This window comes from Molothrus ater, chromosome 2, assembly GCF_012460135.2.
Source record: "Molothrus ater isolate BHLD 08-10-18 breed brown headed cowbird chromosome 2, BPBGC_Mater_1.1, whole genome shotgun sequence".
NCBI classification, from domain to species: domain Eukaryota; kingdom Metazoa; phylum Chordata; class Aves; order Passeriformes; family Icteridae; genus Molothrus; species Molothrus ater.
Window position 1 is genome coordinate 25,931,142 of NC_050479.2, and position 15,726 is coordinate 25,946,867.

General features: G+C 41.0%; 1 long non-coding RNA gene across 1 annotated transcript in view; it reads left to right on the forward strand.

Moving 5' to 3' along the window:
* LOC129047029 (uncharacterized) overlaps positions 1 to 15,726 on the forward strand; it is a 511,465-nt gene that overhangs the window by 475,837 nt on the left and 19,902 nt on the right. The gene's annotated exons all lie outside the window — the stretch shown is intronic.

A 15,726-nucleotide genomic window follows, 5' to 3' on the forward strand; every position in this document is an offset into this window, starting at 1 on the left:
TAAAAGTTCAAAATTCAGCTTCATTTTACATTTCTCTACCTTCATATTTATACTTCAAACAGTATCTTTTAACAGTATAAAACATACTGTTTTATACTAAATAGATCATTTTTCACTTTATACTTTTAAAAATGATTGTTCACTACATTTTAACATGGCTGTATAATAAACATATCTTACAGAAAGTTCATCTCACTGGTTCAAATGGAGTGGCATTGTCTGCAAGGTCTCATTTCAAAATTATTGTGCTTTTATCCTTTTTGTCATGCCACAGGTTGTGAAGTCCAAAATATTTACCATTCTGATTGTCAGTCTTTCCTTCACAGAGATGTCTGAGTGAAGACAAAATAGACAACTTGTTTTGTTGAATCAATAGAGGCATATTATCACAGCAAGATTATAATTCAGGTGTACAATACCTGCATTTTACAGAGCACAAAACTGCAACTGCCATGTGCTGTGTGTCACAGTAGGTAACTAATATCAACAAAGTACCACCAGTCTATGTTCAAATACTGTTGTATGGGTCTAACTTCAATCTACAAAAGCAAGGCAATTCAAAGTTAAGGGTAAACTCTATCCATAATCCACTCTCTTCAGGAATTGCCTTGTGAATGCAGCTGAATTCTCATCTCGGGCCTTTGCAGCTCCATGTTGCCACACAAACAGTGAGAGAAAGCAAACCTACTGTTACAGTTACATGCAGATTCCTATCAATTGCTTTATAACTGGTAAGGATACCATCTACTGACATTTGTATTCACTTGAGGCCAAAACCTGAGGTTTTGGAGACAGGCTATGATCATCACATCAGGTGTTTGGGATGAATGAGTTTAAGTAACTAAGTATTTCCCTTTGCTTGCTGGGGCATAGTGGAGTTTTGGGTTTGCATGGCCAGGTTTTCATAACAAGGGGGCTATAAAAGTGGCTACTGAGAGAAGCTGCCAGAAGCCTCCTTCATGTCCAGCAGAGCCAATGCCAGCCAGCTCTATGAAGGATGTGCTGCTGGTCAAGGCTGAACCCATCAGAGATGGTGGTAACACCTCTGTAATAATATATTTGAGAAGAAAAAAAAGTTATTGGGCAGTTGTAATTGTGCTCAGAGAAGAGCAGAGAGAGAATATGTGAGAAGAACATCCCTGCAGACACCAAGGTACAGAAGGAGGGGCAGGAGGTGCTCCAGAAGCTGGAGCTGAGATACTACTGCAGTCTGTGGTGCAGCCCATGGTGAGACAGCTCTGTCCCTGCAGCCCATGGAACCCCACAGAGACCCACCTGCAGCCCATGGAGAAGCCCCATGCCAGAGCTGGATGCCTGGGAAGAGGCTGTGAGCCCATGGGACACCCAGGCTGAAGCAGGCTCCTGCCAGGCACCTGCAGATCCATAGAGAGAAGCCCATGCTGGAGCAGGTTTCCTTGTAGGACTGGTGACACTGTGGGGGGACCCACACTGGAGCAGGCTGTGCCTCAAGGACTGCACCCTGTGGAAGGGTGACCCACACTTCATCAGTTTGTGAAAAACCACTGTCTGTGGGATGGATTCACACTGGAGAAGCTAATGGAGATCTGTGTCCCATGGGAAGGACCCCATGCTGGAGCAGTGGAAGGACTCCTCTCCCTGAGCAACATCAGGAACAACTTGTGATGGACAGACAGTAACCTTCTCTTCCCTGTCTGCCTACCCTGCTGGTGGGGAGGAGCTAGAGCTGGAAGGAGGGAAGGGTGGGGGAAGGATGTTTTTAAGATTTATGTTACTTCTCTTTATCCTTCTCTGATTTTGTTAGTAGTAAATTCAGTACCTATCCTCATTCTGAGTCTGTTTTGCCTGTGTCAGCATTTGGTGAGTGATCTCTCCTGGCCCTTTTCCTTCATTGTATTTTCTCTGCCCCATCCGGGTGTAGAGGGAAGGGATAGAGGAGCTTTAATGAGTGTCTGGCATCCAGCCAGAGTCAACCAATACATAGAGGTAGGAAAACACCTGTTTTGTGAACTTCTTGTGGCAACAGGAGTAGATAGCCTTGTGATGATTTCTGCATCTTTTTGAACTGCCAATATCAGGAAAATGGAAAAAGAGGGAATATAAGTCCATGTTGAAACCAAAATAAACTGGCATCAGTGGTTTTCAGTATTAAGAACCTTTCTCTTCAGCCTATGATTTTAAGCAAACAAGAATGCAATGTAGGAAGAAAAATGGTCTATTTCCAGCAGCTGATACAGAGGGAAGTATAACCAATGTCTTCATATCTGAGCTAAGAAATTTGTTTATATAATAAATATCAGATTTCAGGCTTGGAAACAAAGGTTTGGAGCAGTGGCCGGTGGAGAATCGGAACGCCCAGGCTAGCAAGTGTCCAGCCCACCTCCAGCCAATAGGGCACTTCCCCAACACGAAGCCGGGGCCGTGTGCCCAAGGCGATGACAGGCCTTGCGGACGTTGGCCGCTGTAAGACTCCAAGGTCGCAGGACGGAAGGAAGAGGCAACTCTCAGTCTCTTCGGGGTAGGAGGCTTTATTGGTAGGGGACATGGAGGGTAGGAGCAGGGGAGGAAGAAGAAACTGAGAGCCCCGAGGCAGGGAAAGCCTCAGGCTTTAAAGGGAGTGGGAGGGGTGAGGGACAACGAATCAGAGAAGGGAAGGGAAAGATACATTGGGAACTGACATAACTGGGGAACCAATAGAAAACAGTTGTGGGTGGGGCCCTGGCTCCTAACCCAATCACCCGACACCCTAGCCAGAAGCTTCTGGAAAAAGAGGCAGGGGTGCCAAGTGACAGGCAGGCAGCCAGGGGAGGGGAACAAGAAAGATACATTTCATAACCAAGACAACTGGGGAGGGGTTTGGGGATTGACATAAACTGGAAACTGGGCACGACCTTCTAAGAGAACAATGGGGGGGACTGAACAAACATAAAACGAACCACAACAAGGTTGTTCGTGAAAACTGACCCATCACGACTACGTGTTAGTCCTATGGCCAACATTTTTTGCCCCTGATAGATGCATCTCCTACCAGGGTCTTACATGTCCCACTGCTCAAAGTCTGATTTCAGGAAATCAAATTCTGCTCCAGGCTGTCCCACTTCTCAGGAATCTTAATTTTTTGCAGCTTTCTTTATAGTACTGTCAGGACTAGGGTTTTGCAGCAGATTTTTGGAGTTAGCAGAAAGGAAAAACTATGTTTTTCACAGGGTGTAGCTGTGTCACAAAACATGGGATGAGAGCACCCTGGAAATGGCATCCTCCTCCCCAGGGGCATCTTTCTACATGCACTATTTAACTACTTTTTAATTTATTTTTTCTTTTATTTTTTTTAGTGCAGGTTTCAAATGTATCAAAGCTCTGATTTACTAGTGGCAGAATGTGAATCAGTATGGATAATCTGTATCTGCACAATCTGCCACATTGAAGAACTTCATAAGCACCAATATAGCAATCTCAAGCATTAAGACACCTTCAATTTTTGATACAAAAGAGGCCTGGCACTACAGTTTCACACCTCCTTGTAAGCTTCTCCTTTCTCCTTCAAGCAGCCTAGCTATTGCTGGAAAAAACAAAGCCATGATGGGAGCTGGGAGATGACAAGATACTACTGCAGAACAAATTAAAACATAGCTAGAACTCTGTACTGCAGAGGTATTCATCCTTTTTTATTGCCTCAAAGAACAAGCCTATTCTTCTAACACATTACTAAACAGTACATTCATCTTTCAGAGACCTTCAATGTGTCTGCAAGACTTGTGATGTAGAATAATGTAGGTAAAAGGAAATACACGGAAATTTTCGTAAAAACGGATACAGAAGTATTGTAGTTGCTTACTTTGTCTCTGGAAAGGAAGATCAGAGAAGAGTCTTTTGTGTCACTTCTATTTTGAACCTATTTTGTTGCCGAATACGGGAAAAGATTAGTTTGCTGCTCATTGTGCCATTGGTTTTGTGATTCTATGAAAACCTCCTAAAAGTCTGCATGCAAAACCAATGAGGTAGAACATGTTTGACAAGCTTAGTTCCAACTTGACCAATGTAGCAGGAAAAGACTTTAAAATCATTGCCTCTCTTCAATAACAATAGTACATACTAGTGTTTACAAGAGGATTAAAGGCTGCTTTAGCAATTTGTATTAAAGATTCCCGTATCAGACAAGTTTTATCACAAAACCTGTTGGAGCACTATGCAGCTGATCAGATGCAAATAGAAACAAGTTTGCTACTGACTTTATTTTACCTGCTTTAAAAGGATGCTCAATGTATCTGCAAATACCCACCATGTGTACAATAAGCCATACCTATTGACAGCCTGCCCAATTACAACAACAGCAAAAAAAGCTCCACAAGAAACGACCCCTAGCACCTGGTAATTAAAATTGCTAATCACCAGCAATTATCTGGCACAGCTTTATAGCCAGGCAAAACAGTCTGACCCTTTGCCCATGGAAAGAAGAATGTTTGCTGTCTATTGATAAGTGCTTAGGCAAAGCTGTGTTCGGCTCACATCCATTAAGTGGCGCCTAATAGGAAGTCAACAAAAGAGCTCTGACATCTGTAGTGGGCACTTCTGGCAGGCCAGGTTTGGGAGCACAGGTGTCCAATGGGCTCCTGCCAAGGACCAGGGTACAGGACATGGGGACTTTTTCTTGAAAAGAAAACTTGAGCTGACAATGTTTCCCAATTGGCTCCTCCACAACCAAAGAATAAATGCAGTATGTTTCCAGGACAAAGATTAAAATAATTACTCTTGTCAGGAGTGGTGGCTTGTTTTCAAACTGTCTGTATGCATTCAAACACAAAGAGGTAAGAAGTCCAGGAGGCTCAGTAATTTAGGTAAAGATTGTTCTTTGGTCTATTTCTCTTCATATTAAGTACTGAGTTAAATATATATAAAAAATGTCTCTCTAGTGTGCACTTTAAGTCTGATAAAGAGTTTGAGATAACAAGGTTTTCTTTTTTTCCATATGACACTATTATGCTCAAAGCTATAAAATACCCCTCCATTGTTATAGCTCCAGGAAGATGCTGCTAGAGATTATTTGAACTACAATAAACAGTGCCATTAAAGCTTCTGATCTCACCAATGACTCTTCTAAGGTACTAGATAAGAAGATCAGGTTTGGTTTTAGTTGGGTTTTTTGTTTTTGAGAAAGAGAGAAAGAAAGAGGTAGAAACTCTGGCAAAAATATTGCAAGCTTCTCATAATGAAATGACCTAAAAAACCTGAAGGACAAAGCATCCCTTAATCACTTAGGAATGCAAATTTCTCCAAGAACAGGCAGCAGTAGAGATTACAGAGCAAGGAGCTGCTGAAATCCAGAACGAAACCTCCGTAGCCTCATTCCTTCACGAGGCTTTGGGGGAATCTTGGCAAGTTGGAGTTTCAGTGCAAAAGGAAATTTACAGACACAAGCAATTTGGGGGTATTCTGGCCTGTACATTCCATGACTTTTCCTGCATAAATTGTCAGAGGCCCTCCCTGTACATCTTTGTACTGTGACATGTAAAGTCTGAACTATTTTATAAATGTGAAGCAACATTACCAGCATGATACTTGGCAGTATCTCCTAATCTCAAATAATTAATTAATTCAAAGTGTTCTCTCCCTTCCTAACTCTTTCTTAAGTCCACCTCTCAAGCTGCTTCAGGTTACTGGGTTTGAAAATAACTTAATTTTCTCCTTACCATGAATAATGCAGCCACAACTTGCATCTTTGCAGTTGTTTGCCTTGGCAAAGTCTGCATCCTGGCTGGATACCTCTTGTCTGCAGAGGGCATCTCACAGAATGTGGTGTAGCTCCTCTTTAGCCCATACACAAGAGTTGCTTTGCTAGAGAAGAAGCAGTGTTACAATGGGCTCATACATCTCACTCCAACACAGACTTAAAATGCAGGTAGAGTTTGCATCCCAGCCTAGGAGCCTGGAAAAACTATTTAGCTCTCCAATTCAACTCTAGCCCAGGAGTTCTCAAAGGGTCTGTACTCTATACAAAAGCCAGTTGAAATAATCTAAAAAAAAATTCAGATAAAATAAAAAATAAATTAAAAAATCTCCAGCTTACTTCTGTGTTCCACATAGATTTCTGCCTTTGTAGAAAGTAAAATTTTCTACTTCATTTTTGGCACATGCATGGATTATTTTCCATTAGATTCCAATTCTTGATCATTGGTATTACCATGAGATTGTTCTCTCCTGCAGTTTGTAAGCTCCTGCCAGTGTGAAAGAGCAGGATTTCTCTTTGACAAATCTATTGTGAAGTCAGAAATTAATGAAGTCACTGGAGATACACCTACTTACAAGCTTGGGTTGTAAAGTGCAAAGCAAGATGAAATGATAGATCATAAATTCTGGCATTGCTTGACATTCAGATTCTTCTGCCTGCAAGTCTAATTCAGTAATGATCCACAGCAGAAGAGCATGCTACTAGATTTGTGCAGAATATCTATCACAGAGTAAATTACACTGCATGATTCTTCTATGGGTAAGCTGAGCCAACGAAAAATATGAGGGAGAAGAGAAGGAGTGGATTTTCTGATGCTCTTTGGCATTTGGAGTCCATGAAATATGAGTGGATTTCAGAATGGTCTATTCAAATTGGGACATCATGGTCACCCAGGCTATGAAAACATATTTGTCTGCCAACATTTATACTGTACAGTGATTTTTAATACCATTGTTCAAAACACAATCTAATGGAATGGCCAGTGGGGATAAGACGTTCCGTTGCTTTTTGTTCCATTTTTGAGAGGCTGAGTCTTTAGGGGTGGTAGTACCACAAGATCCCATCTTTAAAAAGTGTGTGCTCAAAAAAAAACCTAGATGATGGAGGTGAGGAGCTAATATGCAGTTTGTGTTACCTGTCATTTAATTTCCATTTCATGTATAACATGCTTAGCCCAGAATTGAGGCACAAAGTTCACCAAATCACTGCTTCTCAATGGTTTTCTCCTTTCTCTGTGTGTAATTCCAAAACAAAACCAACTTATCCATTTCTGCTTCAGGTGAAAGCCTGTGGGTACCCCACAGGTCAATGAACCCATTCTGGGCTTCCTTGGAAGAGAAACTCAGAGTCAAGAGTTTTCCACTGAAAGTGTCTTGCTAGAAACTGCTGAACAATTAAACCTGGGGAATCCCTCTTCAAGTGCCTGTTGGCCTCTTCTGTCTTGGGGAGGAAGAAGAAATGAAGGAGGTAGATTTCAAACCATTTAGCTGCTGCACTCCACACAACAGTACTGTTGAGCTGTGCTAGTGTAGACACAGCCCTGGGAAGTGCCTTGTTCCGGTATGGCACATCTCAGCTGGAATACCTTCTAGTGGTTTCCCTGTCAGCCCCAAGGATACACCCAGCAAGAGGAAATACTCCACTCCAGAAATTGGTAAGGCAATGCCTATCTCACCACACCTCACTCACAATTCACATAGGGTAAGAAACACTTCTTTACCGCCAGCACTTCGTGGAAAGACAGGCAAATGCTCACCAAGACATCAAATCTCTCTTCCCCCAGGATGTACATGTTCCTGCAGATTCCTTCTTCACCACCAGCTCTGATCTTGCTCAGATTAAAACTTAGTGAGTTTGTTCATACCTTCATCTTAAGCTTGGTCAGGCTTTTGATGGGGAACAATGATGTTCCTCCTGGACTGAACAAACAACTGCTAAGCAGAACCATGTTGCCATGGTGGCCCAAACTGTTTCAACATCTCCCCTACCAGAAGCAAGACACATGGAATCATAAAATAAAGAGAAAGGTGAAGAAACATACCTGGGATGATGATTTGCCCTGCTACATCTTGGTTTCCTCATTGACTATCAAATATTAGATCTCTAGCATACTGTGCATTTTCCTCAGCCACCGCCCTGGCAATACCCTACAATTCCCATGGCACAACTATAGAATTTTCTTTAAAACACGTATCTTTACCTTTCGCACATACATTTTAGTGACTGGAAACCGTGGGTTTGTTACCAGCTCAGTTATCGCATGCTTTAGTTGCTTGTGGTTACTGAACACATTGTGCAACTCTTTCTACTTGACGTGCTCCAGAGAGCCTTCCCTTGACTCGCTCCTGTGTCCTTTTTTTTTTTACCTTTGTTACTTGAAGAGACAGAGAGTGAATGAAGAGCACCCTTGTTACCTAGTGCTCCCTAGTGCACAGAGTGGCTCCCACCAGACTGAAGCAGACATGGTTGATCCATTCATGCAGCAGGAGATGAACACCAAGGTGATTTGGTGGCCCAAATTAAACAGTCAATCAACATCAAAAGCTTCAGTAGAGCTGGAATTATGTGGACCTGGGTTTGGCCAGGCATCTGACACAGCTTCTGCAAGTCAGAATCCCATGCCAGCCACAGCAGGGACAGAAGGGGGATCTCCTCTAGTATGTGTACCTTCCCATCCATAGAAATGTCTCCAGAGCATAAAAAGGTGGCTGAGCCAGTCAGGTCACAAGGACAATGCTTCTGTAGAGGACAGCAATCTCCACGGTTGCTACCTCTCAAGAAGACCATTTCTGTGAAGAAGGGTTTGTTAGACAGATGCCAGGATGAGATAGCCCCCAGTGCACAGGGACCTTATATCTTTCTGTGCCTGTTTGACAACATCTTCTAGTTCTCAGGGTTTCAAATCTCTATGGCTTCTTCCTAGTCCATGAGGAAATGGAACATGACCCTAACAGAAGATGGAGATTAACCAGAGATGGTTAAAAGTGTAGATGTTGGACTGATCTGTCTCTCCAGCTCTCTAAATCTGAAGGCAAACCAGACTAGACTTTTCAGACCAGTAGTACAAATACAAAAATCTATCACCAGTGTCCCAGGCTCAGCTGCAATATTTTCCTGGTATTCTGTCAGAAGGTGGAAAAGGACTCCACTGAAGAAGCTTAGCACCTTATTTCTGTTCAATGCAAAATAAATCCCTGGCCAATAAACCAGCTTTTAAGCTGAATACACTCCATTTCAGAGTTCTAGGACAGGGAGATCCTATGTCAGTGAATGATGATGCAAAAAAAATTTCTTTAGAGACCTTAAATGGAACATTGTTATTGAGACATGGAGACTTTGCTGAGGAATGTTGTGAAGGAAACAGCGCCAGTAAACAGTGAAAAAGACTGCAGGATGTGCTAAAAAAAATACAAGTGTTGAAATTAGTTAAAAATAAGAATAAATTAAAAATAGGATGTGGAATGGGAAAGACAGCCAAGAAAAAATGTTAATAAAAGGTATTGGATGAAAGCCCAGAATAGAAGTACAACAAATACAAACAACAAGCAAATGTACACATAACAGGGTGAAAATTAGTCTGTCTTCCCCTTGCATGCAGAACTGAGCAAATAGAGCTACAGGCAATTTTGAAGAATGGCAGCTCTGAAGCATCTAAAGTATAAACATTTCTGTCAGGTCAGCAGCCAGAGAGAGAGAGAGAGAGCCTGAAGTGAAGCTGTGAAGTACCCAGAAGGGAGGTGATGTACAAAATGGTGCAATTCAAATACCCCATGCGCATCTTTTGAGCATCTCTCAACATGGTGGGGTAATGAAAGTCTCAGAACTAGTTGTCTATCTTACTTGTTATGAAAACACCCCCTCCCTAAAAAGTTTTGTAAACCATAGAAGGGCCTTTACCCAAGATCAGCAAAAGAGCATGAAAACAATTTTCAGGTGTTCTTTTTATTTCATGGAGACAAATAATTAAGTTACTAGTTATACAATGAAATCTTTTCTGTCCACTAAATATTTGTACTACTTCAGATTCATTTAAAAATGTCAAACAATTAACATTGAATATTGTTTATGTTTACCCTAAATAATTTGTGACATTTTTAATGCATTCATATCCAATAATCAGAGTTGGAATTGTGAGTTGTAGTTTGAGCATGGTCATAATGTTATATTTCCAGGAAACATATATAATGTTTCCTGGCTTGATGAGAACCACTTCTGCAACTGAGAGAGATTCAACAAGCCTCTGTAGATAGGCTATATTTATATAGGATTGAAAGATTTACATAATTGCAATCCTTCTTTTCCCAGCCTAAGCATGGCTTTTGCTAGTCAAGAGATGTGTTTAAGAATAACATGATATAGTCAAAGGCAAAATGCTAGTTTTAAAATCAGTTTTCTTATGCAGAAATAAATATATATATGCTGGTTCAGACCAACTTGTAGAGGATATATTATGTTTTTATTTCTTCCTGTCAGAGTTCAGGCTGAGATTTGGAAAGCTGACTCCCTAGCAGGCCCAACAATATTTCTCTCACTTTCTGAGAAGTTCTACTTTCAGGGCAAATACATTACAAAAAGAATTTAGAATTCTTAACCTCAAAAAGAATTCTTATCCTCAAATATTAATATAGGCATGCTTAGGATTCTTGGAAAAGCAATCTTGTTGAGTACATTAAGACATTTAATTTTAAGTAAGCACACACATACAGAGATAAGTACTCATACATAATTGGAGTGAAGACAGGTTCTTTTTTCACAGTATAAAATACATACATATGAAAATAAAAATAGCTAAGGGAAAAAGTTAAATAGGTCAATTCCTACATCAAAAATAGAATTTAAATATTGTAGCAGAGAAGGAAATACTGAGCAGGATGCAAGAATATTTTGGAAGAGTTTACTTATACCTTAAATAAATATTTTTATATTTAAATAATAAATTTAGGTATATTTTAATATTTAAATAATTATTTTTTAAAATGGTAAGTGACACTGTTAAAAATTTTTCAGATTCCCAACTTCCTTCACATATCTCAAATCAGAGAAGCAAAATCTGAGATACCTAAGATGAATCACCACTTTTGATAGACCAGGCCCATGACAGAATGAAGTAGTGAAGTTCCTCCTGTCTTGCTCTGATCCACACAGAGTCTCATGGGGCAAAAAGAACCCCTCCTTATTCCCAGATCATGACAAATTGAATACCTACTCAAAATCATAAAAATAGTGAAGATTTATATTAAAAAGTTGAAAAGGATCACAAAAGCCTTTTCTAACATCATTCTCAGGGAAGTCTTGCCTCTCTTTATTCAGGGACTGGCAGAGAGCAAGCAAAAAAAATTAATCCCAAGTCACAGAAACTTGGCAGAATTGCAGACAGAAGAAAACATTCGCATGTAATGGAAAGAATTAGGCAATCAAAATGGTTGATGCTGACATCTCAACATCATGAAGTGAAATCTGCTCCAGAAGTTGAGCCAGACCCCTTTCCTAACCACCACTTTCCTTTTATGTGAAGTTTGTGTGAAAAGCAAAGGTTTTGGAGATGTTTTTAGTCCAACCAAATCCTCAACTCCCTTGCTCTACATTCAAGACAAAGACAAACAACAGCCCCCAATCCTCCTGACTCAACCCACTGACCAACTGGTCTTTCACTATCAAAGCAAAAAAAAGGCCCAAATGTTCTTTCTGTTCCTCAAGCTGCACAAAGACCCTCCTGCTCCCCTTTCTTCTGGCTGGAAGCAGAGAAGCTCCAAGCATCTTTTCCAAGGGTTTGTTGAAAGGGGTCTCAGGAAAGTTCTCAGCAGTTCTTCTCAACTTTCATCCTCTTTCAAGAAGCCAAATAAACCCTGGTGTTGGCCACAGGAATGGTCCCTTTAAAGAAGTTTTTGTACTGACCTGATAACAATTTTGGGAGGAGCGAACTCTGTGTTTTGAAGAGCAAAATGAATATAGTGAGGCTTTGACCATCCAACAAGCAGACTACTGGCCTCCACTTTACACAAGGCAGCAGAAGGATATTTTAAAGGAGGCAGAAGTATTTTGTGGGGCTGTGCAACAAGAAGCCCAGTTTGGGTATGCAGTGATTCTCCAAGCACTGCTGCAAGTTTCAGACGTGTAACAATAACACGTATTGTCATTATATTACAAAGATTTCATATTGTTATCTCCTTATTACGAGGGTTTCATACCTCCTTGATGTTTCTCATAGGCAGCTCCTCTAGGCACAGACACATTCTTCTTCTCACAGCAGCCAACCGACTCCAGTTTCCCTCAACCACCCAATCCACGCTTTTATAACACTCTTCTCATTGGCTACAGCTGTGGCCTGTTAAAGTCAGGCCTGCTCCTAATCTTTAATAATTAATCCAGCTGCAACTCTTTAGGGGGTAAGATTATTTTCTATACTACCTTTATTTACTTATATTCTATCCCCCTACAGACACATGTGAGATATATATACATACACATACATAATGCTCCTGGGGTTTGGGATCAGCAGATAAGAGGGACAATGAAGGCTTAGAGGCCTTTCAAAGAATTTTATGCTGAAAGAAGTGAGGTTCAGGCATTACAGACTAAGAAGCTTAAAGAATTTTCCTAACAGGTCTTCCAGCAGTTTGTTGAGGTAACATAATGTTTGTAATTTTGTTACTGATAGTGAAGTCAAAACTGCAGTAATAGAGTGTTTTAGGAGAACTTTAAGATCCAAGATGTGAAGGTATTTTAGAACTCACAGTGCCTTTACCACTCTGTTAGCTACATTTATGAATTGCTCTAATGGCAGCTTTCAGAGGATCATGTGTATCCATCCTGCTGGTGTAAACCCTTCAGCTCACTGAGGATTTAGCAAACAGAGTATGGGGGCTTAAAGGAAAAACACCTCTTTTTACAAAAAGAGACCATGTGTGGGTGTCTAAAACCAAAAGGACTCTTGAGAAACATTGGGAACAAACATTATCTGCTTAAATTTTTATACTACTTCAAGTTATTAGCCAGGTACAAAGGATGGTGTTCAGAAGAAAAGATGCTAGGATAAAAAGATTGTTGACCTTTTTTACCCAAAGAATTACAGAATATTAATACCAAACATAGCAGATTTCACGTGACTGGAAAAAATATAGTTGTGGAAGGAAAAGATTGTTGGTAAAATGGTTGGCATGGCCTACTCAAGTCAAAAGCTTTTGGAAGTTGTTTAAATCTATGTCATTTAGATATTAGGCACTGCTGGAAGAAAATAAAAGCAATAAAAGTCTTAACATGTTCCTCTCCAGAAACATTGTGGTTTGATTTTTCCTATAAAACATTAGTTTAGGTTTTACAGAATAGGTAATTAAATGTTTACAGATACACTGCCCTTACACCTGGAGTGGCAGCAACAGCGAGGTTCCCTTTCAAACTGTACTTATGAGTAAGAACAGAATGTATTTGGTTTGACCTTTCAGAGTGAAATGAAAAAAGTTGTGCCAATTCAGTCTGAACATCCAAGGCTCCACAATCAGACAAATCACAGAAAAAAAGATCCTGATAAGACTAACATATTTTATACTGGTTTGAACAAGCCAATGTCTTAAGTTGCTCCCAATTTAAAATATTTAGAAACTACTCTTTACCACAGTCATCTCCAGAGGATTAAACTTCTTGTATGATTTGCATGGATGTGTCAGGACACAAGTCTGTGGAGACCTTCTCTGTGAGCCTGCAACCCCCACCTCAAAAGGACAGCCTGTTTGCACTCACTGCATGTGAAAGTACTTAGGCCACAGTGAGTAAAAATAGAATTACATTTGAAATCAAATCAGACCAAATAGGGTGCATATCATTTTGTTTCATAAAAAATGGAGAACCCATCACTCTTCTCCTTTTTGAAAAGGTGAGAGGTAGTTGTTCCATCCTTTCACTCACCCAGGACATGAATGATGTGCTTGAATTTCCTTCTTGGGAGTGAGAAAGCAAATCTATGTGTGACCGAAGAGCTGCAAACAAGTATCTCTCTGTTTCTAATCAAGGTCACTAGCCTGTCCTATGTTCTCATGGCTAGAACAGTATTTTGACCCATGTTCCAAGGACTGTGACAGGATATTAAACAGCTAAAGAGCAAAATATAATTCCAGATTCATCTGCTAAATTTACTGAATGATGAAGTACAGGAGACAGACGGCAAAAATCTTCTCTTTGCCTGATCTTCATGGAGTCAGAAGTCTGATTCCTACTGACACTTCATTCTGGCAGAGTGTAATTCTTTGGGTTGAATGTTTCAGGGAAATTGTTTTGTGTTTCTAAGCTTTTTCTCTTTTCATACTGACAATTTGTGTCCAAGAAACAAGACCAGAAATGGTACAGGAAGGAATAGAAACCAAGTATATAGAAGTGATTTGTAATGATGCAATTTCCCATATGAACTGTAAAAGCCTATGAAAGGGCCTCGTCGTTCTTTGCATCTTGTCTAGTTCTGCATTAGATTCTTCTAAAGATAACAGAAATTACTGTTGCTGGTTGTGGCTACTGCAGATGTGGTCCACCATGACCAGCAACAGCTCCAAGGGTGGTGTTAATCAGATTATAAGGCACAGATAACCATTCTGTAGCTTCTCCTGGCAGCTCATACTTCAAAGGAGCAAAAGCTTCTGTCCAGATAACTATAGGAAGAATTGTCTCTCCTGGATAAAGCAAAACCGTACAGGGATACAGCATTACAGCAGGCTCTTCTCTGTGGTGCCAGGCAATAGGAGAGGAGAGAACAGGAAGAAACTGATGCACAGGAAGCTCTACCTGCATTTGAGGAAGAACTTTACTGTGCAGGTGACTGAACACTGGAGATATTAAAGAACCATCTAGGGACTTGGTTTAAGCAAGGAGGTTGGACCAGATGAATCACTGTCCTTCCAAGCTAACATACCCTGTGATTTTGTGAATCTGATTCTGTGAAGTGCAGGTTGGCATCTCCAGATAAGGCTGTTCAGACTGCTCCCCATACCATCACTCAAGACTGGAATGGATATTCCTCACCTTTCTGCAGATCATATTGAAATCATTCCAGTTCAAGTCTGTAGCATTGTGGGGGTCAAACCACACCCGGCAACCTCCAGCTGGAACTTTTGAGACACATTGCCATATCCACATAGTCATGGACAAACATGTTCCATTATGGATCACCTCATACGCAGGATCAGTAACCTGCAGAGACCCCCACTGCCAGTGTCAGACATGGGAGCTGCAGCTCATCCCATGTCTGAGGAGAGGCTGGCACACAGCAGGGTGTGTGTATCCCTGCTGATGCTCAGGATACTGCCGTGCAGCAGCAGTGCTCCCATGAGCTCCTCTTGGCAGATGAGAAAGGAGCAGTGCACAGCTGCTAGGGGTCACTCAGAGGAAGGTACAAGCTGGGTGTTGTGGGGCTGATGAGCTGTTGCCAAAGCTCCCCTGGGAAGTGCTGCACTTGTCATTCATACAGGGACAATGTCACACACACCTGTGTTCACAGGCAGGGCTGGAGCGGCAATGAGGGGACACTGGGCATGCCAAGAACAGCCTGAGGAGGACTCTCACCTGACATTTTGGAGCAGAGAACAGCAGTGCTCTCACTAGTTTTAAGAGAGTCCTTCGCTACTTAAATGAGGGTGACAACACCCTGCAAGATGGCTCTGTGCAGAGCCAGCAGTAAGGAGATCTATTCTGCATTCACAGCAGTTTCAGGGACACAGGCTGATTTTAGCCTGATGTATAATCCTGAGGTGCAGTCCCTTGTTTTACTCACCAATTGTTCACTGCCAGGCGATTCCATGGTGATTTGTACATAGAGTGGCAATCTCCTGAAGATCCTTTGTCACAGGTTAAGTCAGGTTATTACTGTGACACATTAATGTAACAGCTTATAAATCCCAGTTGTTTATATTTGCTTCATCAAGCCATTGTGCAACAATATAGAAAGGAAATGGTTTTAAGATTAAACATGTAAAAATATTGTATTGCCTATTATTTCAGGGATTTTTTTTGTTTGTTTCCCATATTTGCAGGCTTATACA